General features: G+C 38.5%; 1 long non-coding RNA gene across 1 annotated transcript; it reads right to left on the reverse strand.

Moving 5' to 3' along the window:
• Nucleotides 1-247: 247 nt before the first annotated feature.
• LOC129636461 (uncharacterized) lies at nt 248-27,496 on the reverse strand. The gene is made up of 3 exons (XR_008706940.1): nt 27,356-27,496; nt 15,420-15,623; nt 248-351 (listed from the first exon to the last, which is right to left on the reverse strand). It is a non-coding gene; the product is annotated as an uncharacterized LOC129636461 (long non-coding RNA).
• Nucleotides 27,497-27,778: the final 282 nt, after the last annotated feature.

Genomic DNA, 27,778 nt, shown 5'->3' on the forward strand with positions numbered 1-27,778 from the left:
TTTCACAGGAAAGATATCATTTATACCTTGCTGTAACTTTTTATTGTTATTTTACAGATAGTTGTTCAGGTCATGGATTTATTTGTAAATATATTTCAGGACCACATAGGCACTTTAAGTATCTTAGTGCCATTCTAACATTTTCTGAGTGACTCCAAAGCAGAAGAATTTAAGTCTTCTTGGTCCTAATGCAGAGCATCCTGTGTAACAGCATCTTTGCGGGTTATTTGCCTCCTGGCAACCAGATGGTTGGATGTCAGATGATGCCTCTTAGCTTCCTTCAGCTTGCTCTTCCAATTACATGGTCCTGTCCTTCCTTAGGGCTTCCCAGGCAGCTCAGTGTTAAAGAGTCTACCTGCCAATGCAGGAGATGTAGGAGACACAGGAGATGTGAGTTTGATCCCTGAGTTGGGAAGATACCCTGGAGAAAGAAATGGCAACCCACTCCAGCCTTCTTGCCTGGAAAATCCCATGGACAGAGGAGCCTGGCAGGCTACAGTCTATGGAATTACAAAGAGTCAGACAGAACTGAGCATATCCTTCCTTATGTGACTGTGTGACTCCAAGTTTTGAGACATTTTATATTATACCAGTCTTGCAAAATAAATAAATAAATAAAAGAATAGGGATGTTGTCTTAAAAGTTGAGAATTATGTTTTATTTGGTGAGAATTTTTAGGACTTCAAGCCCGGGAGTCAGCATCTCAAGTAACCCTGAGAGAACTGCTCTGAGGAAGTGAGGTGGGGAACCTGGTTATATAGAAGTTTTGCAACAAAAAGCAGGTGAATGTCAAAAGTTTATTGTTAGTTAAAGGAAAACCAGATACTCAAATTAAGGAACTTAGTGCTTTTCTACGTACAGGAAAATGCAAGAGTTTGGGCTCACTGAAACCATTCCTTTGATATGTACCTCAGTTATCTGGGTCCAGTAACCTGTTTTCACATCCTGAGTTTCCTTAAGGCTCACCATAGGGAGTGGCTGCAGTTTGATGCCTACTAGATTTATTCTTTCCTTCCTGAGTTTCCCCAGGGCTCATCAGTTCACCATCAGTGGTGGCTGCAATTGCTGATGAAGGCGACAGCTTTTGTTTACTGATATGACAGCAAATATTCCATTTCTCAGGGGTCTTGAACACAGTATTTCTTTTGGAAGTAATTTTAGATAGGAAATTTGAGTCTCACTAAAGAGAGTGAAAATGTGAGAAAGATAGAAACTGTGGAAATTGGTTCTCATTTTAAGTAAGACATTAAAAGTCTCTTTATGTTAGATCAAATGGAGAACTGTTACAGTGGACCAAAACCCACAATCCTTCTAATCCAGTCCTGAGACCCAGCATTCATGGACACATTTAGGCGAAGTCTATATTTCTAAGCAAATTTAATGGAAGGTTAAGTTATGACTCTGCAATTGGGACTCAAGCCCATGGATTTGAAATCTAAAACATTAAAAAGAAGTAGCAGAATAGGAACTAATAGCACAGCCAAGAAGAGACAAGGGGAGAGAATTGGGAGAGGTTTCTGGAGCTTGAACGATGCAGCAGTTTGGTGATGTTGACCTGAAATAAACAGGAGTCAGATATTTCTCCAGCAAAGATGGATTTATTCAGAATCAGCAGAGAATAGCAATGTGAGGCCTGCAACTGGGAAAAGCCATGTGTGTAGGTTCCCATATGACAAGAGAAAGAGGACACTTTTATAGAGAGCAAAAGGAAATTGGGGAGACTATAACAGAGTCCATGGCTGTTCATTGGCTGAGTCCTTGTCAAGAAGGGGTCTTTCTGTTGGACTCTGCTATAGTTGCAGAGTATGAGAACTTCCCCTTCTGGTTTCCCTACTCTAGTTAGTTGAGTTTTCTCTTTATTAATTTTTTTTTTCACAGTGACATCATTGAGTATAACTTGAAATGGAGCCCTCAGGGACCAGTTTACACTTAGCAGTGCTTCCTTCTCAGGCTATTCGGATGAACAGGTTATTATAAAACAGCCAGCCTGTCCTTAGTGTCACAATATTCATGAAGGTTAGATTGCCGTATATTTTACCAACAATATTTAGACTTGAAACATCCCCACTCTATTCCTGTATTGCTGCTTCATTCCTCTCTATTGCATTCTGGGAAATTACTTTGGCTCTGTTTTCCAAAAGTGTTCATTCTCTCTTAAAAACTGTGTGCTGTGTGTGCTCACTTGCTTGGTCATGTCTGACTCTTTGCAACCTCATGGATTGCAGCCCACCAGGCTTTTCTGTCTGTGGAATTTCCAGGCAAGAATATTGGAGTGGGTTGCCATTTCCTCATACAGGGGATCTAGCTCACTATTTAAGCATTATATTAACTTAAAAAAAAATTCAATGGCTCTTTTTTAATTTCTAGAATTTCTTTTCCCCTCCCACCCTATCTGTATGTTTTTTCCTAGTGTCATGCTTTTAACTTTTGGATGTGTACCTTTGCTTCTTGAGATTGTTCTGTTTTCATCACATTAGGTGTGAATTCTCCCATTTATTGTATGACTGGCTGTCTTTTGTGCTGGTGAGTTTCTTCCTGCTTTTTAAACTTTTGTTCATGGGTTCATCTTAAGTGGGAATTTTCTTTTGTGAGAGTCCAATGGGTACTTCACATAAAGAAGGTTGAGTGCTGAAGAATTAATGCTTTCAAGCTGTAGTGCTGGAGAAGACTCTTGAGGGTTCCTTGGACAGCAAGGAGATCAAACCAGTCATTCCTAAAGGAAATCAACCCTGACTATTCATTGGAAGAACTGATGCTGAAGCTGAAGCTTCAATATTTTGGTCACCTGATGTGAAGAGCTGACTATTGGAAAAAACCCTAATGTTAGGAAAGATTGAGGGCAGGAGGAGAAGGGGGCAACAGAGGATGAGGTGGTTGGATGGCATCACCGACTCAATGGACATGAGTTTGAACAGACTTTGGGAGATAATGAAGGACAGGGAAGCCTGGAGTGCTGCAGTCCATGGGGTCACAAAGAGTCAGATACAACTGAGTGAATGAACAACAACAAATGGGTACTTTGGATGATAGAGATAATTTTTACATTAGTTTCTCTTCTTGGGTTTTCATACTTTGTAGGCAGTGTACAAAAATATTCTTAATAACCTGGATAACCACAATCGTGTGGTCTTTCAACTAGAGTCAGACCTACTAGAGTGTAAAGTCAAGTGGACCTTAGAAAACATCACTACAAACAAAGCTAGTGGAGGTGATAGAATTCTAGCTGAACTATTTCAAATCCTTAAAGTGATGCTGTTCAAGTGCTGCACTTACTATTCAGCAAATTTGGAAAATTCACCAGTGGCCACAGGACTGGAAAAGGTCAGTTTTCATTCCAATCCCAAAGAAGGGAAATGCCAAAGAATGTTCAAACTACTGCACAATTGCACGCATTTCACATGCTAGCAAAGTCATGCTCAAAATTCTTCAAGCCAGGCTTCAACAGTACACGAATTGAGAACTTCCAGATGTTCAAGCTGGATTTAGAAAAAGCAGAGAAATCAGAGATCAAATTGCCAACATCCACTGGATCATTGAAAAAGCAAGAGAATTTTCATAAAAATATCTACTTCTGCTTCATTGACTATACTAAAGCCTTTGACTATGCGGATCACAACAAACCATGGAAAATTCTTGAAGAGATGGGAGTACCAGATCACCTGACCTGCCTCCTGAGAAACCTGCATGCTGGTCAAGAAGCAACAGTTAGAACTGAACATGAAACAATGGACTGGTTCCAAATTGGGAAAGGAGTACATCAAGGCTGAATATTGTCACCCTGCTTATTTAACTTATATGCAGAATACATCATGCAAAATGCCAGGCTGGATGAAGCCCAAGCTGGAATCAAGATTTCTGGGAGAAATACCAGTTACCTCAGATATGCAGATGACACCACTTTTAACAGCAGAATGTGAAGAGGAACTAAAGAGCCTCATGATGAATGTGAAAGAAGAGAGTGAAAAAGCTGGCTTAAAACTCAATGTTCAAAAAACTAAAATCATGGCTCCTTGTTATCACTCCATGGCAAATAGATGGGGAAACAATGGAAATAGTGACAGACTTTATTTTCTTGGGCTCCAAAATCATCGTGTATGGTGACTGCAGCCATGAAATTAAAAGATACTTGGTCCTTAGGAGAAAAGCTATGACAAACATAGACAGTGATTTAAAAAGCAGAGACATTATTTTGCTAACAAAGTTTTTTTTGCTGACAAAGCTATAGTTTTTCCCGTAGTCATGTATGGATGTGAGAGTTGGACCATAAAGAAAGCTGAGCACCAAAGAGTTGATGCCTTCAAACTGTGGTGCTGGTGAATACTCTTGAAAGTCCCTTGGACAGCAAGATCAAACCAGTCAATCCTAAAGGAAATCAACCCTGAATACTCATTGGAAGAACTGATGCTGAAGCTGAAACTCCAATACTTTGGCTACCTGATGAAAAGAGCTGACTCACAGAAAAAGACTCTGATGCTGGGAAAGATTGAGGGCAGGAGGAGAAGCGTGCAACAAAAGATGAGGTGGTTGGATGGCATCATCAACTCAATGGACATGAATCTGAACAAACTCAGGGAGACAGTGAAGAACAAGGAAGCCTGGCATGCTGCAGTCTATGGGGTTGTAAAGAGTCAGACATGACTGAGCGACTGAACAACACAATAATAAGGCAGTGAAAAGGTCGTGAGAATTTGGACTCCACACCTACATACAGGGTAAATTTGGTGTTCTGTTGTCTCAAGATTGATTTTTCATAAATGTCTCAGAAAGCTCCACTTCTAAGTTAAGACTTGAATGGCTGGACAGGTGGTTTTAGTTACTGGTCTGAGGAGGGATAATTCTTTTTGGTTCCTCGGTTTATGCAGGAAGCAATTTCCGCTCCCCATGAGAATGGGCCAAAGCAGTCCTTAATTGGAAGCTAACACCCTACCTCCTGAAGAGTGTATCAGCTGATATTGGAAGTTGTTAAGAGAGTAAACCTAAGAATTCTCATTGACACAAAAAAGTCTTTTTTCTCCTGATGCTCAGAATTTGCTTCTGGCTGAAGTAATCAAGTTCCATGGATGCAAGAGAGATTGTCAAGGTGCATAGTACTCTGCCCATTCTATGTGACCTGATAGGGCTCGGCACCATGTGCTGGTTTTCTGATCCTGTTAACTCTGATTCCTCCAGGTTAAGAGGTTGACTGTGAGATTAGTAATAAAGCTACCATGGCTCCAAACACCCAGTGCAGTGTGCCATATGTAAGGCTTTCTAGAAAATGAACGAGGCCTGGCTGTTCTAGTGGAGTGGTGCTGGGGTACCAGTGGGCCTCTCGGCAGAATCTGACTGTCCCAAGGGAAGAGCAGTGTGACTGGCAGCCTGACCCATGCAAAGGCATAGAATTAGCTGGTTGATTTGAATCCATGGTTCTTGTTATTAGACCTGGCTTTGGGGACACTCACAGAACTGATTTTTTCAATGGAGAAACTTAGCAGGCAATGACATAGCAAGAGTATCTGCTTTTCTTTTTCCACTCTCTGCCTCATTCCAGGAAGAAAATGAGTGGATGTTAAAGGTATCTTTTCCTGCTCAAAGACTTCTCTATTATTAACAGCCTTCTGCAGGTGATAAATCATAATAATTCATAGTTCTGTTAAATCAAGAATTACCAATTTAGGTCAGCTACTCCTTAGCCATGTGTCCCTCTTCAATTAAAACTATATCTGGCTGAGTAGAACCTAAGCCTTCAAAAACTGAATTTATTGATAAAAATCAACAAGCCAAATGCTTGTAATTTAATTTAAATTAATAAGGTAATCTAATTTTGCATGATGCTCTTAATGACCATAAGCAATACCTTGTTATTTGGGGGCTGAAGCTGATGAGGCAGATATTTTCTAAGTTCTTTCTGACTATTTAAATCACATTATAGCATTAATGTTACTTGTTTGTTTCATTTCTTCTTGGCATAAATGTACAGTTAATTTTGTCAACTGTCTTCTAGAAAAAAAGTATGCCTATACATGTAAAAGTTTCTGTATTTACTGATTCATTTACTATATTTACTTTACAGATATTTACTTTGCAGCACTCTGTCACTTTGTAGGTAATAACAAACACTTTTCTCCAGACCAAGGGAGGCAGCAAGAATAATTTGTAGAGAAATTAAAATCAGCTCTTTGTGAAACACAGCATTTTTTCATGTAAAGGCTTTGCTTTCACTAAATTGTATTAGGATTGTCAAGTGCAAACATTTCCTGGAAGCACATTAATAAAGAATGCCATTCACAACTGCAGTAGAATTTTAATTGAGTTCTGTAGCATCCCAGAAGGGAGGTGGCTGGCCAAACCATTGCACTGTCCTCTCTGTTCTACCACCAATATCCTCATTCTCCACTAATAAGCCTTTATCTTACATAGTCTTTCGGGACAAATCATTTGCAAAATTAACCCAAACCCACTTAATTAACATCTGTGTTGTAGAGCCCATTCTTCCAAAGCAGCCTCTGGAAATTTTTTCAGATGTCTGTATTTTTGGTTTTGATAATATATGAGTAAAGCATTTCTGTTCTTTTTCTGCCTTTGCTTTTGTGGCTGAAGAAAGAAATGGACGAGTTAGGGCATTAGATGGCTGGAGATCTTAATAGAACCACATTTATTAGTAATACTTATTAAATTATTTTATGCATGGTAGTCTGATAGACTGGTTCCTGACTATTTTAAGTAAAATAAATTTTCTACCCCAAGGGAAAATCATTACTACAAAATTGGATTAAATTTACTTGAGCAGGAAGGAAACTAGTAGAAAATGCCTCTATAAAGGTGATTTTCAAAAAATTTATATTATGTCAGTTATAGAACTTATAAAAGTGCAGATTCTAGGATAGAGAGATTCAATAAATCTAGGGGGAGCCTCAAAATCTGTATTTGAAAAAATAAGAAGCCTATCTGGTCATATTATATAATGATACTGATATAAGTGGTTCTCAGAATTTAATAAAAGGAACACCAGGTCTAAAACCTCAAATTTTTGTTAAGAAGCAATTTTAAAAATTTGCTGCTTTTGACAAATTTCAGTATTATTTATTAAATCTGCCTATCTGATCTTTATCTTTATGTCAGAGTCAGTATTTTTTAAAAAATCAGTTTTTTGATCACTCAGACCCTAAGATTCTCAAGTTGTACTTGCCTGTGTGTAATTGTATAATTAGAAAAGGAAAAAACAAAACAGAACAAAGTTACTAGATGCAGTAGAATGAGTCATGTCTGTTTTAAATTTAGTTAAGAAACAATACCAAGGAAAACAAAAATGTTTCTGTGTAGTTGATGGGGAGAGAGGTATATGTGAAAAAACAAACCCAGCCTATTAATTGAGAGTCTCTAATCCACAGTGCATATGTAACATCAAAGTTCTCAGCTAAAGTGGTTTCTTATTAGCATTTGAGTAAGATTTTTATCTAGTTCTATCATAGTCAGAGGCTGAAACCAAAGCAGTTTAATAAGCACCCCATCACTGAAAGTCAGGCCCCTAACAGAGCCTTAATTAGTGTGTGGAATATCTTACCATGTTAAAAAGCTATGCCAAAAGAACATTTTTTTACTCCCTTTTATCTTTCTTTTCCTTTTTTTGGTGATATTTTGCTCATGTGGACAAAAGACAGCATTAAATATCTTGCAATTGAAACATAACAGACATTTGCCTCCTGTAATTTTTAGGTATTTTCTGTATTCACAGTTTCTTTGCTGTTAGAATTGTGGCATGGTGGGAATAGTGACAAAAGAATCAAATGTTACCAGGAAAGTGAAACCAATTTCAGATTTCTTGAGGTGGTTGCATGCAGTCACTGCATTTAGAAAGCATAAGGAAATTACTTGAGTTATAGGCACATGTAGATTTTGAGTTAGAAGTACAACAAACATACTGGCGACTTCAAACTTTAGGGCTATTTTTGACTGTCTTTTATTTCTGAAAGCTCATTTTAATTGTCTGGCATAACTCTGTTTGATTTAATTTTCAGGGTCTTCTAGATTGTTTAAGGTTGGCTTTGAATGTTATTTGAGGGATCCTGAAATTGCTCTGATCCAAGGCATTTCACAATCGGCTTGTCAAGGCTCTGAAACCAGTCCTTTTTTTTTTTTTTTTTTTTATTTCCTTTTAATTAAAAAGACACTTCTATTGAATACTCAGTTCAATGCAAATTTGCTATGTTAGGGTTGGGGTAGAGAAGGACAAGTGACTTGTTACTTCAACACTCAGTCTTCAGTTATCAGATAAGCCTACCTCTTCATCTCTCACAGATGTTTGCAGATAGAAGGCCCCTGGTGGTTCTGCTAATAGCTACCTGTTTGATATCAGACAAGCCACTTAACTTCTCTGGCTTTCATTCTTTCCATGAATAAAATAAATGAATTGGATTTAAGGTTCTTCAGAAACCTTTCAACTCAATCTATTGATCTTGAAGTTTAAAATTTTTTATTTAATGTATTGTGTTGATTTTTCTAATTTTTTCCTTACCCTGATCTTGAATGGAATTATTTGATAGTTGCAATTTAACAAATTCAATTCAAAGTAGAAGAATTTAATGGCTGATCTACAATGTACAGGGCTTCCTTGGTGGCTCAGAGGTTAAAGCATCTGCCTCCAATGTGGGAGACCTGGGTTTGATCCCTGGGTCAGGAAGATCCCCTGGAGAAGGAAATGGTAACCCACTCCAGTATTCTTGCCTGGAGAATCTCATGGACAGAGAAGCCTGGTAGGCTACACTTCACGGGGTCGCAAAGAGTCGGACACGACTGAGTGACTTCACTTTCACTACAATGATCAAGGGACAATAAATATCCCTACAGATAAGCTCAACATTCTATAAAGTTTTATGGCAATTATAATAATTCTCCTTGGGTTTTCTGGGATGGTTCTGATTTTTAATATAGTCTTGCTGTTATAAACTGAGCTAGAAAGTAATGGGCTGTTGGCCATATGCAGCTGTTTTATGTGTTTTGCTTCTCCTATAAAGTATTTAGAATATGAGTTAGGGTAAATGATCTCTAGTTTGTCAAGATTCTGTCTCTATTGTCTCCACCAAGTCTGTTTCATCCATTTACTTACATGTGTAGCAGTATGAAAATATGTAAGTTTACAACCTCTGTTAAACTACAGAAAAACTAACTTTTCTAGACCAGCACTCTTCAGTAGATCTTTCTGTATTGATAAAGATGCTCTATATCATTGTTTAATCCACTAGCTATTAGCTATATATGGTTTTTGAGTGTTTGAAATGTGGCTAGGGTGACCAAAGACTAAAAATTTTAACATTACTTAATTTGACTTGATGCCTTCCCTCATGGCTCAGTTGGTAAAGAATCCACCTGCAATGCAGGAAACCTGGGTTCAATTTCTAGGTTGGGAAGATCCCCTGGAGAAGGAAATGGCAACCCACTCCAGTATTCTTGCCTAGGAAATGCCATGGACAGAGGGGCCTGGCAGGCTACAGTCCATGGGGTCATGAGAGTCAGACACAGCTTAACGACTAAACCAATTTAACTTGATTTAAATTTCAATTTAAATAGCCACAGTAAAAAAAGAGAGAGAGAAAGAAATAAGCACACATAAGTAATGGCCAACATACTGGACAAGACGACATCTACACTGTCTGTTCAGGTTATCTACTTCTGTGCAACGAACCATCCAAACTTATTTTGCTTATGGATTCAGTGGGTCAGGAATTCAGACAGGGTAGTGCAGATGGTTCGCTGAAGCCCAAGCTGGGAATTTGCAAATGATGCAGCGACAGCTTGAGCTGGAATCATCTGGAAAATTGCTTTTCTAATCTCTGATGCCTAGGCTGGGGTGACTTGCAGGCTGTGTTAAACTGGGGCTGTCAACCAGAGCATTTGCAGGTGGCCTTTTTTTGTGGCTTGAGCTTGCCACCATGCCACATCATGGTGCCTAGATTCTAAAAGGGATTGTCCAGGCAGCAAGTATTCCTTGGTAAATTTTATCTGGAGTTGGAAGTGTTAAAGTGGGGTCACTGTTCCTTGTCAAAGAAGCAGCAGTCACCCAGTGAGCAACACAAGGAATATTCAGGTATTTGTGTGATTGCAGGGCATCCTTGCCTCAGTCTGGCACAATCACAGGGAAGTCTTAGCTCTGTTTTGTTAGACTGTTTCATGGTGAAGCCTTGTCCAATCCTTGTTTATGTTGTGCAAAAGTTGTTTATGTTTTCTTGAAAACATTAAGGTCTAGCTGTCATGTGCTAGGGCTATTTTTCATTTTCTCACACAAAAAAAGTGATCTTTACCTGTTAATGAATAGCCTGAGGTATAAATAAACCAATTAGAAATAGTCCCCAGTTGTAATTAATTCAGTTTGGTGAAGATGAACCAAGAAGCAGTGGAATCACTTTCTGTCACAACCAATAAAGTGCTTATTTTCCCTTTGGTTTCTGGTATGTCAGTTCCAGAGTGAGAACAAATGAACTTGCTACAGCTAAAAGAGTTAGGTCTTATTGGGAAGTTGAAACCTAATACAGAATTTTAGGTTGCAGTAATATGCTGCAGGGAGTCCAAAGCTGTGCTATCTTTTAGGTCCTTTAGAAATTGAGGGATGATAGAAGAATTCTGGAGCATTACTGCATCAGATTTACTGGACAGGGGTTAAATCTTTGAAAGTAAGGATATATAGAACACCTATGTTCTGGTAGCTTTGTGTGTCTGGTAGTCTTGTTTGCCCTCTCAAGATGTGACCTCTGTAACTAAGGCTTTCACTCTTTTCATCCCTCCCATATTTGTGATTGGAACATATAAGTCATTACTCGAACACTAGGATCTCATATAAAAAATTATGTCAATTAAAAATAAAAATAACATTCAGGTCCTCAAAGGAATTCTTCTTCATCACTCTGTAGAACCTATTTGCAGATACTGCTTTGAACGTGGAGTTGATTTGGGATTAAACGAGGTCAGGTTGATGTAGCAGTCTCTTCTTACCTAGATGAGTCTTAGATATGAAATTCCTACCAGCCGAAGGGTAAAGACTGTGCTAACACTAGCCTGCTTCCTCATGGAAATACCAGTCGTTGCTCTAATGTTGCCTGAAAACAAAACTCCTGCCTGCCTTCCCCGTTCATATTTCTCAGTACAGAGCTGGCCCTGTGTTGTTGGATAAAACAGTGATGAGAAAGGAAAGAAATCATTGGTTCCCGCTTCTCTCATCACCTGCAAATTCCCCAATTCCTACTTTCAGCTTTCTCAGTCCTTCTTTCATTTATTTCCCTGTTCATCTGCAGGACCCAGACCTACTGTTTATTTTAGGTTCCTCTGCTCTAACTTGAGGTTTAAGAAGCCCAGGATACCTGGAGTCTCACTTTGATGTGTAAATTAATCTGCTCCTCCACCACCACCTACAGACCCACTGTGTTATTACCTATGTACATAGAATCTAAAAGAAACATAAAGAGTGTGCAAAGATCCATAGGAAGAAAATTTCTCTCTCCCCATGTATTCTTGTGCAGTTGTACAGCAATCAGAAAGTTGGGTGCTAATCAGGGCAAAAAATTCTAGGGAAAACAGGATGAGAAGGGAAGGTAGAAACTGATCAGAGGCACCAAACTTCCCCGAAGGGGAAGAAAGTGGTCCTGAGGTATACAGGATGTGAAGGTAGTGATGGGAAGATGGGATGAGTTGGAGCTGAGACTCCTTGCCTTCCATTCCCTAGATCACTTTTAGGCACAACTCATCTTTTAGTCTCACAGAGCCCTATCTCTAGGTCACAGGTACAGCTTGGAGGAAGGAAATACCAGGAGGGGAAAGAGGGGTGAAGTGGGCAGTTGCTGATTTTAAGTATCCCTGGTTAGGAATCCGAAGGCTCATTCTGGTTAAAAAAAAAAAAAAACAAAAAACAACGAAACAAAACAACAACAACAAAACCTTATGCCTAGATTTTGCAGAACAGCATCTTGCTGCCAAGAAGTTTAGCTTCAGAAAATTAGCAAACAGTCCTATGGTAGATGATATTCTAAAGATGCCTCTTCTCTGTTCCTTTCCCCTCCCAAGGATTCCTGTCACCTAGCTCATCAATCAAATGCTAACCTAAGTGCCGCTGTGAAGAGATTTTACAAATATAATTATAGCCCCAAATTGTTTAACCTCAAAATAGGAAGATAATCCAGGTGGCCCTTTTTGAGTCACATAGGTTCTTTAAAAGAAGGGAAAGTTAGATTCCAAATCCAAGAAGGCTTTGACTTGGGTTGCTGACAGAAGATGGAAGGGCCTACAGGAGAGGATTGTGGGCAGCCTCTGTGAATTGAGAGTGGCTTCCATCTGACAGTTTGTAAGAAAACAAGGACCTCAGTCCTAGCACTGCTAAGAACTGAATTCTGCCACCAACCTGGACAACCCTGGAAGCATATTCTTCTCCAGAGTATCTGGGAAGGGATGTAGCTCTGGGACACCTTGGTTTGAGCTACATGACTGCAAGCAGAGAATCCAGTCTAATGGTGGTGTACTTCTGATCTGCAGAACTGTGAGCTATTTTTATTACTTTAATCTGTTATATTTTTAATCCATAATGATTATATTTAAATTTAATTATTTAAATTTAATGTTATTTTTAATTTGTAATGGTTTTTTACACAGGAATAGAAATCTAATATAAGACATAATATTTACAGTGAGTTTCCTACAATGCTCAAGGGGATTGCAGAAAGAGAATTGAGGAAAACATGCTTTCTTTCAAAGGTATGTATTCTCCTTGTTAGCAAAGGTCTAAATTCAATATTTGACACCAATGAGGTATCTCCAATGAAAAAACAAATAAGTATGTAAAAATATTTCTGTAAAATAGGATGAATTACATATTCACATTACAATATCTCCCATGGATATGGGGCAACATGGATGTTGACCCTGTTCTTCAAGCAGATTCCTAACAGAGTTGTTTTCTTTTGCTTACACAGAGAAACTATAGTAGAGTCTACTGGTTATGAGCACAGGTGAACTAGGTTTGATACCATCTCACAGAGGGGTTGTGAAAATCAAATGACATAGTAAGTTCGTTTTCTTTAAAAATATTTTTTTTTTATTGATGTGGACCATGTTTAAAACCTTCATTGATTTTGTCACAGTATTGCTTCTGTTTTATATTTTGGTTTTTAGGCTGGAAGGCATGTGGAGGAAAGCAAAGTCTTAACCACTGGACCACCAGGGAAATCCCAGTGAATTCTAAATAAATTCTAAATAAATTTTGTTGTTGTTGTCGTCATCATCATTAGCATTATCATCTTGGGTCTCTATGGCCAGAGGAAATGAAAAAGCTTTAGGAAAATCCTTGAATATGTATCAGAAGAGAAAACCTCCTTCTTTTTCTTGTCAAGTCCCAAATTAAATAATAGTTGTTTCTGTAAATTAACATTCTAAGGGGGACATCAATCAAAAAGAGGTTTTCAATATTAACCAGTAATCATGTATAAACTCAATCGCTTTGTCAAGTCTCTAATTGTGAGGTTTTATTCTGTGGAGTCTATTTAAAAAAAAAAAAAATTGATGTATAGTTTGTTTAGAATATTAGTTTCAGTTGTGCAACAGTCTTTTAAAAGGCAAACTTATCCCCATCCATTCTCCCTTTACCCCAATCTTAACTTTTTATAACCTGGTTGCTGCTTTCCTGGGGCCAAGGATTTACCTGACTCCCTGTTTTGTACTAGAGAAGACTGGCATTCAGTTACAACTTCTTCATTTCATGCACTGAGAGGCAGGCTTAATAGAATTTTGCAAAGCAGCAAAAATGCAAAAAAATGATAATGATATAAAGAATGAAAAACTTTATCATTTAATTTTATTCTTTTAATTTATGTATATTATCTCTGAGGAATATAATATCTCTATTATATACAAAAGATATAATAAAGATATACAAAACCATGTAAGCTGCATGGTAGTCTGTTCTCTTGATGACAGATCTAATTTCCAGATGAAGGAAGGACTCATACAGAAAATGGCAAGGTCTTTTTTAAAGACCCTGATGCTGGGAAAGATTGAAAGCAGGAGGAGAAGGGAACGACAGAGAATGATCACGGACTCAATGGACATGAGTTTGAGTAAACTCAGGGAGTTGGTGATGGACAGGGAGGCCTGGCATGCTGCAGTCCAAGGGGTCTCAAAGAGTCGGACACAACTGAGTGACTGAACTGAACTGACTGAAGGGTCTTTATGCAGAGACAGGACTGGCCAAGGTATTCTGGTATATCAAGGAAACTCAAACCTAAAGTAGATTAACTTTGACCTTATTTTCCAAGGATTTGTTCAAATTCCCCTAGTTTCTGGTTTGCTTTTATATTTCAAAGTTTGTATTATAATCTCCAATGGATGTTGTTGGTTACTATTCCAGGCACATTCAATCTGGACATTAGCCAGGTGGGACAATTAACCATCTATACCCTTATAGTGTCACTATCAGCCAAACATGATATCAGGCACTTTTGAGTTAACAAAGGAGCTAGAGATGAGACCCTGACTTCAATCACAGTCCACAGATAGTTATCAAGCACACTTTCTGTACCTAGAGGACAAGGTAGAAGTTGTGTTTTCTCATGGAGCTTACAGCTTAGCAGGGACAAGATACATACTAAACAATGATATGTAGTGTGAGGAGTGTTGTGAGGAAGGCGTCCAGGGAACCCTTAGCATCTCCCATTCCACTAGGAAGAGCAAGAACATTGAAAGCAGAGATTATAATTGGTAGCCCCAAAGCTGACTTTTATCATCAGATAGGCACCATTGGATTTATGTTGTTCATACATATTAAATTTGATTTAGTTGCTAATAATGCAAAAATGTATGTAACATTCCAGATTTCTAGTTCCTGTTGAAAAATTGGAATTTCTGGGCAATATTGAGCCTACTATTGATCTTTTTCTATTGTTGGAGTTGCATGTGCTCAGTCACTTCAGTCTTGTCTGACTCCTTCTGACCCCATGGGCTGCAGCCTGCCAATCTCCTTTGTCTATGGGATTATCCTGGCAAGAATACTGGAGTGGGTTGCCATTTCCTACTCCATTGAGCTATATAATGCCCTACAAATTCTTCCTGCACTCTCCATTGTGCCAGAGTCCCTGCCAATCCCTCCTGTGTCTCTGACACAGAAGCTGAGGGTCATGTGCTATTCCACACTTGGGGGACACATTTGTCTAATTTCCATGATTGGCTTGGCTCCCATAGGTATTTGAGCTTGCCAACCTTGACCACCAAAGGAAAAGTTTATAGTGTGTAAAGTTTATAGTACATAGTCAACAAGCTTTACTCGAACAGGAATGTGTGGGAATCAGAGTAAACAAAACAGTGGGTAGAAATGAGTTACATTTAGAATAATTTCATAGAGGAAGTAATGATGCTTATTAGCATTTCAAATGAGACTTGTGCTTGGTTTCTTATAATGAGAGGCTAACCTGTTCCTTGCTGGTGGTTTAGTCGCTCAGTCGTGTCCGACTCTTGTGAACCCATGGACGGTAGCCTGCCAGGCTCCTTTGTCCATGGGATGCTCCAGGCAAGAATACTGGAGTGAGTTGTCATTTCCTTCTCCAGGGCATCCTCCTGATCCAGGAATTGAACCTGGGTCTCCTGCATTGCAGGCAGATTCTTTACCGACTGAGCTACGAGGGAAAGGAAAGGATTATTTATTCAAAGTCATACGGTTGTCAGTTGACTACAAGTCACATTTATTGTTAACTGGAAGTTAACTAGAAGAGATTTTTTTTTTTCCCAAGACGTAGGCCCAGCGAATGCCTCCTGAGATTCTTTTCTCTCTTGAGAATTTGATTCATACAGTCTGGACTGAGGATAAAAAAGTGAATGTTTGGCAGGAGTGCTCTGGGGGATTCTCATGTGTACCCTGTTCCTGAACTCCTGCTTTGAAAACTACTAAGGTAGAACATACTAGAAGCTCAAGATAAATGGAGGGGAAGGATAAGACTTTGAAATCCATGACTTAGAGCATATCTGATTTTAAATAGCAGCAAAACAGCTACAAACCTCTAGCAGCAACAACCACAGTCACTGTGTGCCAAGCGTTATTCTGAATAACACTACATGTAATACACTCTACATGCAATAAACTCGTTTAGTCCTAGAGTAAATATCATCCCAAGAGAGGTGAAGTGAGTGATTTAGAGCAAAAAGCCAAGGCAGGATTCAACCCAGGCAGTCTGGTTCCTGAACACTTCTTTTAACCAATATGCTGTCCTGAGATCAATAATGGGGTTCAAAGTGACCTAGGGAGAGGAGCCAAGTGTGAAGATGAGGGAGATACATCTGTCTATAAGACTGTAGGATGGCTTACAGTGAGGAAGATCGAGGAGACAGCAAGATTTCATGCAATTCTGTGGGTTAATATTTGCCTTCTTGCCTCCTGCAATTTCAAGAAAACCTTGTGATGATTTGCAGTCACCTACAAAACTGCTCATTGTTTAATAAAAAATGAGCATAATTTTAGGTATACTTCTTGTGCTCATCTGTATCATGGAGACAGTTAATTGCCTTTAATTACACCTGCAATGAATTATCTTAAGAAAATAAGACCATCAGTCACTTCTGATTTTAACAACTTACTCCAGACTCACTTTAAAAAGACTACTGACTTGGAAGGAAATATTCTTCCATGGCCCCATCTTTCAATTCTTATTCTTTATTGCTGGAATGTACCCCTGCCCCCCTCAAAATTTTTTACTTTGCTCAGTAAAGATGGAATCAGCTGAAACTGCCATTTCTGCCTTTGTTTTGTTCCCACTAAGCAGAGTGGCTCATAGTTAGAGGTCACCTCTGAACCAAGGCTAGCTCCTAGTTTCTTCCCCTGCATCCTCCATTGAAACAGCTGCTTGCCAGCCGAGTATTAAGAGCTATCTTCTTTATTGTTTCTGGTGCCTGAAGCTATTAATCATCATGGGGGGAAAATGTCAGTTTCATTAGAGAAAATAGTTTTGTAACAGCAATATTCTTGTTTCAGAGCAGTAAATACAATTCATCTGGGCGTATTTGTGTGAAAAGTTTCAAACCAAATTGATCAGAGGTTTTGTAATGAATATCCAGGAAATTCATTCTTACCATGGAGGAAGGGGCAGGGATGACATTTCAAATAAAGATATGCATCATTCTTGTCATAAGGAGGGCTCTGAAGACTGGATATAAAAGGATCTCTGTTCAGTTTAAAGAGAGTAGTAGCACCAGATGGGATACTCTCATCTCTGATTTCTGTTTCACTCTTTTCTTTAAAATAACAGTGACTGAGACTGTTTCTGGGGAATTAGATTAAATGATCCACTGGCATGAAATGCAGCAAAATTGATGCAAATCATTCCCAGCCTCTTATCATTTTCCCTCCACTTTCTCCACCCTCTGAAATGAAGATGAAGGGATGAAACAAATGGACAGAGTGGGATTCTGAGCTCTGTGTTCATTCCTCCATGCCATATGACTATGTATTACAGACAATACAAATAAATTAATAATGTGAACAAGACTACAAGAGAGTTTTTTTCAGATTTATTGATGTATGGTTGCCGAATAAAATTGTAATATATTTAAAGTACACAGTGTGATAATTTGATATCCTAGTGGCTCAGTGGTAAAGAATCTGCCTGCCAATGTAGGAGATCCGGGTTTGATTCCTGGGTTGGGAAGATCCCCTGGAGAAGGAAATGGCAACCCACTCCAGTATTCTTGCTTGGGAAATCCCATGGACAGAGGAGCCTGGTGGGCTACAGTTCATGGGTTCTCAAAAGAATTGGACTTGACTTAGTGACTAAACAACAAATACATTGTGAAAGAATTCCAACAATTGAGTGAATTAACACATCTATTACCTCACATATTTACTTTTGTTTGTACAGTTGGTAGGAATGCTTAAGTTCTACTCTCTTAGCAAATTTCAGTTACACAGTACAGCATTATCAACTATGATCACCATGTTATAAATAGATTCTCAGACTTTATTCATCTTAGGACTGAAAGTTTATACCCTTTAATCAATCTCTTCCCATTTGCCTCATCCCCTAGCCCCTGGCAATTGTAATTCTACTATGTTCTGTTCTGTGAGTTTGCCTTTTTTTTTTTTTTGGTTCCACATAATATTGCCACCATGCAATATTTGTCTTTAAGGTGACAATTAAAATTAGTTATCCATCCTGTATTTATTGGATATCCATACTTGCCAGGTGTTGTGCTAACACAGATAACATTATCACAGTGTAGAAAGACTGATTTCTCTTTATGAGAGTGTTTTTTGTAATTTTCTATCTTCATATTAAGAAGACTCTTGAGAGTCCCTTGGACTGCAAGGAGATCCAACCAGTCCATTCTGAAGGAGATCAGCCCTGGGATTTGTATGGAAGGAATGATGCTAAAGCTGAAACTCCAGTACTTTGGCCACCTCATGCGAAGAGTTGACTCATTGGAAAAGACTCTGATGCTGGGATGGATTGGGGGCAGGAGAAGAAGGGGACGACAGAGGATGAGATGGCTGGATGGCATCACTGACTCGATGGACGTGAGTCTGAGTGAACTCCGGGAGTTGGTGATGGAGAGGGAGGCCTGGCGTGCTGTGATTCATGGGGTTTCAGAGTCGGACACGACTGAGCAACTGAACTGAACTGACTGATCTTCAGATTGAAGGGCCATAAAGTACAATGTTTAATCTTTTGTACTTAGCAGTCAAACAAATCTACATTGGAATTTTAGCTCTGACACTTAGCTTGTGTGACCTTACAAAATCCACTTATCTGTTAAATAAATCTCTGTAAGATGAAGATTTTAAAAGAACCTGAATATAGAGTTGAAGATTCAGTAAAACAGTACATGTAAAGTGTTTGGTTCCATGCCTAGTATTTACTACATACTTAAAAATGATAGCTGTTAGTATAACATTTCTCCACTTCTGGGTAATACCATGTCCACATCAGCGTCTCTGAGTAGGTAGAGCAAAAGTGCAGCAAATTCCATTAGTCAGTGGAAGTTAATTAATGGGGGAATGTGTGTGTGTGTGTGTGTGTGTGTGTGTGTGTGTGTGTGTGTTTAGTTGCTTACTCATTTCTAACTGTAGCCTGCCAGGCTTCTCTTTCCCTGAAATTTTCCAGGCAAGAGGACTGTTGTGGGGTGGCATTTCCTACTCCAGGGAATCTACCTGACTCATGAATCAAACCCATGTTTCTTGCGTCTCCTCATTTGCAGACAGATTGTTTACCATCTGAGCCACCTGGGATATTGCAGCTAAATTACAAAGAAGATTTATGACTTCTTAAAAGTAAGTGGAGACTTGTATCTTTAAAATTCTCAGGTTAGCCAGAAATATCCTAACATTCTTTTCTAGAGTTTCTATTCTAAGAACAGGTAACAATGATTAGTATGTCAAAGCCCGCTAAATGGTGTTCTTTGTACTTACTGAGACCCAGGCATGGTATGGGAACTGCTGCTGCTGCTGCTGCTGCTGCTGCTAAGTCGCTTTGGTCGTGTCCGACTCTGTGCAACCCCATAGACGGCGGCCCACGAGGCTCCCCCGTCCCTGGGATTCTCCAGGCAAGAACACTGGAGTGGGTTGCCATTGCCTTCTCCAATGCAGGAAAGTGAAAAGTGAAAGTGAAGTCACTGAGTCTTGTCTGACTCTTAGTGACACCATGGACTGTGGCCCACCAGGCTCTCCATCCATGGGATTTTCCAGGCAAGAGTACTGGAGTGGGGTGCCATTGCCTTCTCCGGGTATGGGAACTAGTCTATGAATAATAGAAAAAACTACCATTTTGACTCGTGGAAGCAAGGCCTCACAAGAAATCAGAGCCCCATCTACTGCAGGACCAAGCTGAGTCTTAATAATATGCACATTGTACTGAAATCTCCAAGCCAAGAAATTCTGATTAAAACTAGTTTCTGACCCATGAAACACTTGTGAGCCTGGCAGATTAAGACATAAAATAGCTGTGCAGCAATATTTCCTTGACCCATGGTAGTTGGGACACTGGGGGCCTGTGGAGGAAAGGGAACATGTGTTTAGCTGGTGGGTTGCCCAACTCCTGACCCTGGGCTTGAACTGGAGCAGGGAACAGGACAAACCAGCCCTGCCCACAGAAAACTTGGTGTATTCTCTGTGCACTGGATGTGGTAGTCCTTCCTCTGTCTGCCCCCTAAGCTTCATATAGTTCAATCTGAGGTTTTATTCTCTTCATAAGTCTTCCCTTGCCTGATTTTGTCACCCCTCTCTTCTGAATTTACTTAATGCCTTCCTTAAGTTGAAGCTGTATCACTTGCTTAAGTTGAAGCTGTATCACTTGCTTGTTGAAGCTGTAACACTCTTAGTAAATTAGTTTGAGAGCTTATTTCCTCTCCTAGAGGTTAAGTCTTTTAGGGAGGTGTGTTAGTTGCTCAGTCTTGTCTGACTTTTGGTGACCCCAGAGACTGGGGTGATTACTCCAGTATTACAAGAATGCTGGAGCAAGATTTCCAGGGGATGTTCCCAGCTCAGGGATCAAGCTCAGGTCTTCTGCCTTACAAGCAGATTCTTTACTGGCAGGATGAAATCTGTATTATTCTCTACTTATTCTCAGTATTTTCTCTAGTCCTGATGTATTTGCTTAGGAAATGCTGAACAAACCGACAAGACAATATATTCTGTTACGGAGGTAGATGCTCACCTTTAATCTTGCTGATATTATTGACTTGATTATTTTTTATTTTTTTATGGATAGCACAAAGGTAAATGTTGCCCAGGCTTTTAGAAATTACAGATTTTAATTTTGTGAGACAAATAGATATTGTAAAAGAAGGTGTAGCGAGAAAGATTAATAGTAAAATGTGTAACTCATATGCCAAAATTATGTACTGAGTGTGTATATATATATAAAATAACATAAGTTATATGTTAAATAAATGTATTTAAGCTGAATTATCTGCTCAACATGTTAGCTTTTATAATCTAAAAATTAGATTTTGCTTTTTTATGCTTTCTTGCTCATAACATAAATATTTATTTTCTTAAATGTTTCCTCAAACATCTAGCACAAAATATATCACTTTAAACAAAAAACATTTGCATATTATTGAATTTAAATTGGTGCATGTTTCAGAGTTACCTATTAATGTCATGATAATATTTATTGTTCTTGGTGCCCCATACATTTCTGCAACTCAATGTAAAATTTGTCAGTATTTTAATGCTAGCCAGTTTTGTCATAGGCATTTTTGTATGAATACTTCCCTGTTCATTTATTAGCATTAGGTAATCATTCCCAAATACGTGCAAGACACAAGATTTAGAAACAGTGGGAAAATCCAATATACTTCATCTAGTGTGTAAAGGAAGAGGATTCCAGATACTGATGGAAATTTCGATTATCATTTAGAAAAGGGTTAATGTGGTTATGTCCTGTGCATCTTCCTTGTGAATCTTTGAAACTGGGGATGGTCTTAGGAGACCTCTGACACAATATACTTTTTAATGGAATTGAATCTGGTCATTCAGTGTTATGTCTCTATCATGCAAAAATACAGTATTTTCTTAATATTCAGTTAACTTTATTTTTTAGTCAGTCAAACCTGAGCATTTAGGTTTATACTGGGCTCTATTGCAGACACTTGGTAAGAACTTAGAATTGGTTCAGCTACCTCTTGATGTATGTTAAGCTAGAAATGAAAATTTAAAACTTCTGCCAATGCAAATTTCATTCAAACTAGTTTATATTTTTATCTTTAAGCAAATCATAAGTCTGACTGAAGCCATTCAGTATTCTTTTTGGTGCACTGAATGATTAAACAATATGAAAAATTATTTGCAATTTACTTTTATTGATTTAAAGCTTTCCCTTGAACTGTTGTGTACATTCATTCATTATCTTCCTCAACAAAAATTCATGGGCCACGTATTTGGACCACTGTACTTGTCATTAGTGATTCATGGTAAACAGGCCAGAACGCAGCTTACCATCAGAGACCTTCCATCTAGTAGTAAAGAAAAGTGTATGATGAATATGTGAATGTTACAGAATTTCAAAAATAATCTATGTTTTGGTAGAGTTTAGTCCAAAGGAATTGGAGGATTCTTGAACAGTTAATCACGTTGTGCACTAGGCTGAATACTAGCCTCGTAAATGATTAGATGTACACTGTTTATGGCCAGAATTCAGCATTTTATTTTTTTTTAATTTTTTTAAATTTTATTTTATTTTTAAACTTTACAAAATTGTATTAGTTTCGCCAAATTTTCTAGGCAATTTCATGCCTTATCTGGCAAGTTGAGTGTGTGTGGAGCAGTATTTTAGTTTTATAAAAAAGCAAAATAAATTCTGACAGATACCACATAAACAACAATGCTCAACCACTTTACTTTGCTGCTCCTGCTGCTAAGTCGCTTCAGTCGTGTCCGACTCTGTGCGACCCCACAGACGGCAGCCCACCAGGCTCCCCTGTCCCTGGGATTCTCCAGGCAAGAACACTTTACTTTAGTCAAGGCCTAAAATCTGAGCAGATTGTGATGAATTTTAACAAGCTGTATAAATTGTCTCCATATACTAAAATGTTATTGTTTTTAAAGTATATAAATAGGGAAAATAGCCATAAAATATATGAACAAATATTCATCCTTATAACCAGAGGAATGAAAATGGGAACATGAATTACCCTATCTTACTAAGTGGCATATTGAGCAGTTGATAATATGGGTTGGAAATGTCTTTTCATACACTGTTGAAATGTGAATTATTTTAACAGTTTTGCAAAATCCTTTGGAAGTCTCAGATAAAATCAATATAGGCATACCTTTTGATCCAGATATTTCTGCTATTTGTATCTCCAACCCACATTCCATATCTACTTTATGGTAAAACTCTTAGCAGATTATATTACTGTATTGTTATATTACAGTAATGTATTACTGTTGTATTATATGCTGTCTTCACTCTAAGAGGATTTTATATCTTCATTAGTTATAAGTGATTTGCTATGCTCCTCCAAGTAGGAAAACTATATTTGGTTCTCCATCGATGGCAGTCTTGTTCACATGACTTGTTAGCTGGTGGAGTGAGGGTGGAAGTAATATATGCCATGACCAAATAGAAGCTTTAAGATCTATTGTCTGGTTTCATTTTTTCTATTACTTCTCTGTGCCAGCAGATTATAATGAGACTGGTCCTTTAGCCTGAGTCCTTGAATAAGGAAGATATGGAACAGAACTGAAGCCAACCCCAGGTATCATGTAACTGAATCAAAAATAAATGTGTGGTAAGCCATTGAAAATTTTATTTGTTTAGTGTTGTAACCCAGCATAAACAAACAAAAGTTCCATATCCACTTCTTCCACAAAGTTTTTAGTGTTTATTCTAATTTATATTTGTTTTTCCTTTTCCAAAGTCTGCAAAGAATTTTAAATCTATAAGTCTTTTAAAATGTGTATTTTTATGATATTGATTTCAAGTTATATTAAATATGTCATTGCTATCCTCAAATGTACTATAAATTTTTTGAAACCCCATGCTATGTCTTATACTTTTAAATTACTTTTTTTCTGGTCCTGGAAGCATAGCACTGAATAAACACTCTTCAGTCAACATATATACAGATATTTCTTGAGGACCTATACTATGCAAGCCATTGTTGCTTTATCAGTTGGTAAAAATAATAATTAAGGACTTTTTTCTGCCAGGTTGACAAAGGATGTTTGTCCATTCCCCCGGAAGAGGGTAGTTGGTTTCAGAAAGATTTTTTTCTTGCTAGATAAGTAGTTCATAAAAGCCCTTGAAATGATTGATGTCTTTACATAACTCATATTTTCACCCATGAAAGACCTGAGGAAAGCCTTTAAAAAGTATTCAATTCAAAGTGGTTTCATTGCCACTAGAGATGGAGAAAGTTGTGGCCCTCTTAAGCTTAGGCCAGCAATAAACATGTTTATTCTTACAGTAAAGCATAAGACAATTATTTGATGCTTTAGATGTCCCTGAGTGAAAGATTCCTTTATAAGGGAATGTTAGTTTAAAGTGAAGAGAACAGAGGCAAGAGGGCAGAAAAACAATGATCAGCCTAATTTCTTCCTAAAAACAACTCCCATTTTCCCTGGGGGCATCAGTGGCTGGCCTGGCATCTCAGGCATAGGGTTTATTTATAGATTTTTTAAATTTCTTAAGGAATACATTAAGCTATTGTAATGTATTAAGATGTAGTGTATTGAAATGCATTTAAGCTCTCTATTCATTTGAGATCCAGAGTATATGCTATGGGGTTTTTTTGTTGTTGTTGTTGTTTTTCTTTTACTTTAAAAAGTAAACCAATGGTCCTCTCATATTGAAAGGAACAGAGCTCACTGAAACCCATAAAATGTCTTCTGGTGACTTAATATAGGAAGTGCTTCTGGAATATTGTGTGATTATCAGGCAGGACCCTAGTAAGGGAGGAAAGGCATGACTACCAATCCTTTTAAATAAGATTAAACGGGATTAGTCTGCAAATAGTGGTTGTCTAGGATAAATATTTCACACAAGAATAGGCAGAGCAATACAGCCATAAATTTTCCATTTTTTTTTCTGAATAGCTATAACAAGTGTATGACATCTATATTATTTTCTGTACTGTGATCTCATAATATTTTGATCCTTAGATAAATGTCAATGAATTATCACACAGTTAACCTTGTGAGGTTTTTTGAAGCTAACAAGCCAAAGTAATGTGAATTGATAGGTGGCATTAGCCAAGGTTATATAGTTAATACTGTTAGGTGGCACATGGACCATTGTAATGTCTAGAAGGAGAGGAAAATGCTATCTTTCTAGAGGGAATATTGATAAAGTGGGATTCTTCCCTGTCCATAATAGACTGTGTAAAACAGTTTGGAAAACCCCTTCATGCTTCAGTGTCTTTGTCATTACAGCATTGGTACAATTATATCTGGGAAGTTTTTTGCTCTTCAGATGCAAGTGTCTAGCAAAATTCAGAGAATCTTACACTTTTCGAGTTACAATGGACTGTAAGGTTTCTGGTCCAACCATTTCTTTATTGATGAAAAAAATATTCCCCAGAGTCATTAAGTGATTTGCCTGAATTCAGATCTGCTGTAAGAGTTGTGATCAAAATTTTAATGTTAAAAAACACATCTAAACACAGCAGCAGCCAGGTTGGTCATAACTTTCCTTCCAAGAGTAAGTAAGTAAAGAGTAAACCACATTTTGATATTTGGCAAAACTAATACAGTTATGTAAAGTTTAAAAATAAAAAAAAAAAAAGAGTAAACCACATTTTAGATCAAAGAAATTTGAAAAAACAAATACACACAGATCAACTGGACTGAAGGCACCACCAAGAGTGTGCATGAGACCAGAAACCTGCTCATTTATGAAAAGGCAGGGGACGTGAACCATGATAGGCAGGTAAACACATTCACAAAAAAATGAGAAACCTGGGAATAGATGCAGAAAAGGGTGACAATCCAGAATGTGGGTGACCAGAGTTGTGTCATCCTGGAGGGAGTTCTCATGTGGTATGCTCCACAGCTTAGTCCTTCGTACTGAAATGCCCAGTGTTTTATGCAGTTGACTTGGATAAATCCATATAATAGATGGCAATCAGAAAATAAAAATATAGGCGTAAAGAACATGTAATACATTTGCTGCTGCTAAGTCACTTCAGTCGTGTCCGACTCTGCGATCCCAGAGACAGCAGCCCACCAGGCTCCCCAATCCCTGGGATTCTCCAAGCAATAACACTGGAGTGGGTTGCCATTTCCTTCTCCAATGCGTGAAAGTGAAGTCGCTCGGTCATGTCTGACTCTTAGCAACCCCATGGACTGCAGCCTACCAGGCTCCTCCATCCATGGGATTTTCCAGGCAAGAGTACTGGAGTGGGGTGCCTTGCCTTCTCTATGTTTAATGACAGAATTAACATTCAAGGCCATTTATGCAGATATGAACCTTTAGCCTAAAGAGATGAATGGACATGAGAACAGAGCCAGGAGAAGTAACTAAAACAATTGCAAAGAACTTGTAGAAGCTCAGTTCAGTTCAGTCACTCAGTCGTGTCTGATTCTTTGAGACCCCATGAGCTGCAACACGCCAGGCCTCCCTGTCCATCATCAACTGCCAGAGTTTACTCAAACTCATGTCCATTGAGTCGGTGATGCCATCCAACCATCTCATCCTCTGTCGCCCCCTTCTCCTCCTGCTCTCAATCTTTCCTAGCATCAGGGTCTTTTCCAATGAGTTGGCTCTTCATATCAGTTGGCCAAAATATTGGAGCTTCAGCTTCAGCATCAGTCCTTCCAATGAATATTCAGGGTTGATTTGCTTTAGGATTGACTGGTTTGATCTCTTTGAAGTCCAAGGGACTCTCAAGAGTCTTCTCCAACACCACAGTTTAAAAACATCAATTCTTTGGCACTCAGCTTTCTTTATAGTCCACTCTCACATACATACATGACTACTGGAAAAACCATAGCCTTGACTAGATGGACCTTTGTTGACAAATTAATGTCTCTGCTTTTTAATATGCTGTTCAGGTTGGTCAGCAGCAGCCAGGTTGGTCATAACTTTCCTTCCAAGAGTAAGCATCTTTTAATTTCATGGCTGTAATCACCATCTGCAGTGATTTTGGATCCCCCAAAAATAAAGTCAGCCACTGTTTCCACTGTTTCCCCATCTATTTGCCATGGATTGATGGGACTGGATGCCATGATCTTAGTTTTCTGAACGTTGAGCTTTAAGCCAACTTTTTTACTCTTCTCTTTCACTTTCATCAAGAGGCTCTTTAGTTCTTCCTCACTTTCTGCTATAAGGGTGGTGTCAGGACTGGTGATATACCACTTGACAGCAGTTTAATTGGTACATATTTAGGTGTTTTAACTGCTCATAAAATCCATGTAGTGCAGTATTCTGTCAAAAAGTTAAGTGCTCTTAGGCCATTTTCATGAGAGGTGATGTATTTATGTTCCAATCAGAAGATATAACAGAATGATAGTATTCAGCAATGATATAATAGGCATAATGGCATTCACCAAGAGTCAGACTGTTGCTAAGCTATTGCATCATAAGCATGGCCCTTGAAAGGCAGTAATGAAGTGCTGAAGTGGAGGTTCCTAAATATTCCCAGGTTGATCCCTTAGAGCTCCCTTTTCTTGGGCTGACCCTTTTGAAGGCTGCATCCTTTATCCAAAGAATATAAATATAATCACAAAAATCATATATAATTTGTGGGAGTTTTATGATTTTTAGGTGCAGGTTGAGAACTTGTAAAAGTAGAGATGACCAATGGGCAATCAGAAAGATGAGGGCTGTGGAAACCATATCACATAAAGATCAGTTCATGGAATTATGGATGCTTAATTTGAAAAAGGAAAGATACCAAAGAGACCTGAAGCAGTCATTACCAGAGCTCACCAATATTCAGTTGTCTTTTTCCAAGAACTTGGAGGACTGTGTTTTTCACCTTCTTAGCAGCTGTGAAATTCACAGTCCTGGTCAATGAATCAGCAGCGGAAGGGTGTGTGTCACTTCCAGGCTGGTATTTCATGCCTGATCTGAGATCCTCCAATGCCATCTTCTCCCCCATGATGATCAGATTATATTTTCTGGCTGATGTGGTTCAAGATGATGACTCCTCCATAAGTCTAGGTCTCTGAATGACCATATGAAGTAAACTGCCTCCCACCCTGGTTATGCTGATCAGCACTGCAGCCTGGGACAAGTCACCCCAAAATATGTCTCAATAGCATATTGATTATTTTGATTTAGTTACTTAGGAAACAGACAATGGATGAGAGACACATTCCTCTCTGTCTCACTGAAAGCAG

The sequence above is a fragment of the Bubalus kerabau genome, chromosome 22 (assembly GCF_029407905.1).
Source record: "Bubalus kerabau isolate K-KA32 ecotype Philippines breed swamp buffalo chromosome 22, PCC_UOA_SB_1v2, whole genome shotgun sequence".
Classification (NCBI taxonomy): domain Eukaryota; kingdom Metazoa; phylum Chordata; class Mammalia; order Artiodactyla; family Bovidae; genus Bubalus; species Bubalus kerabau.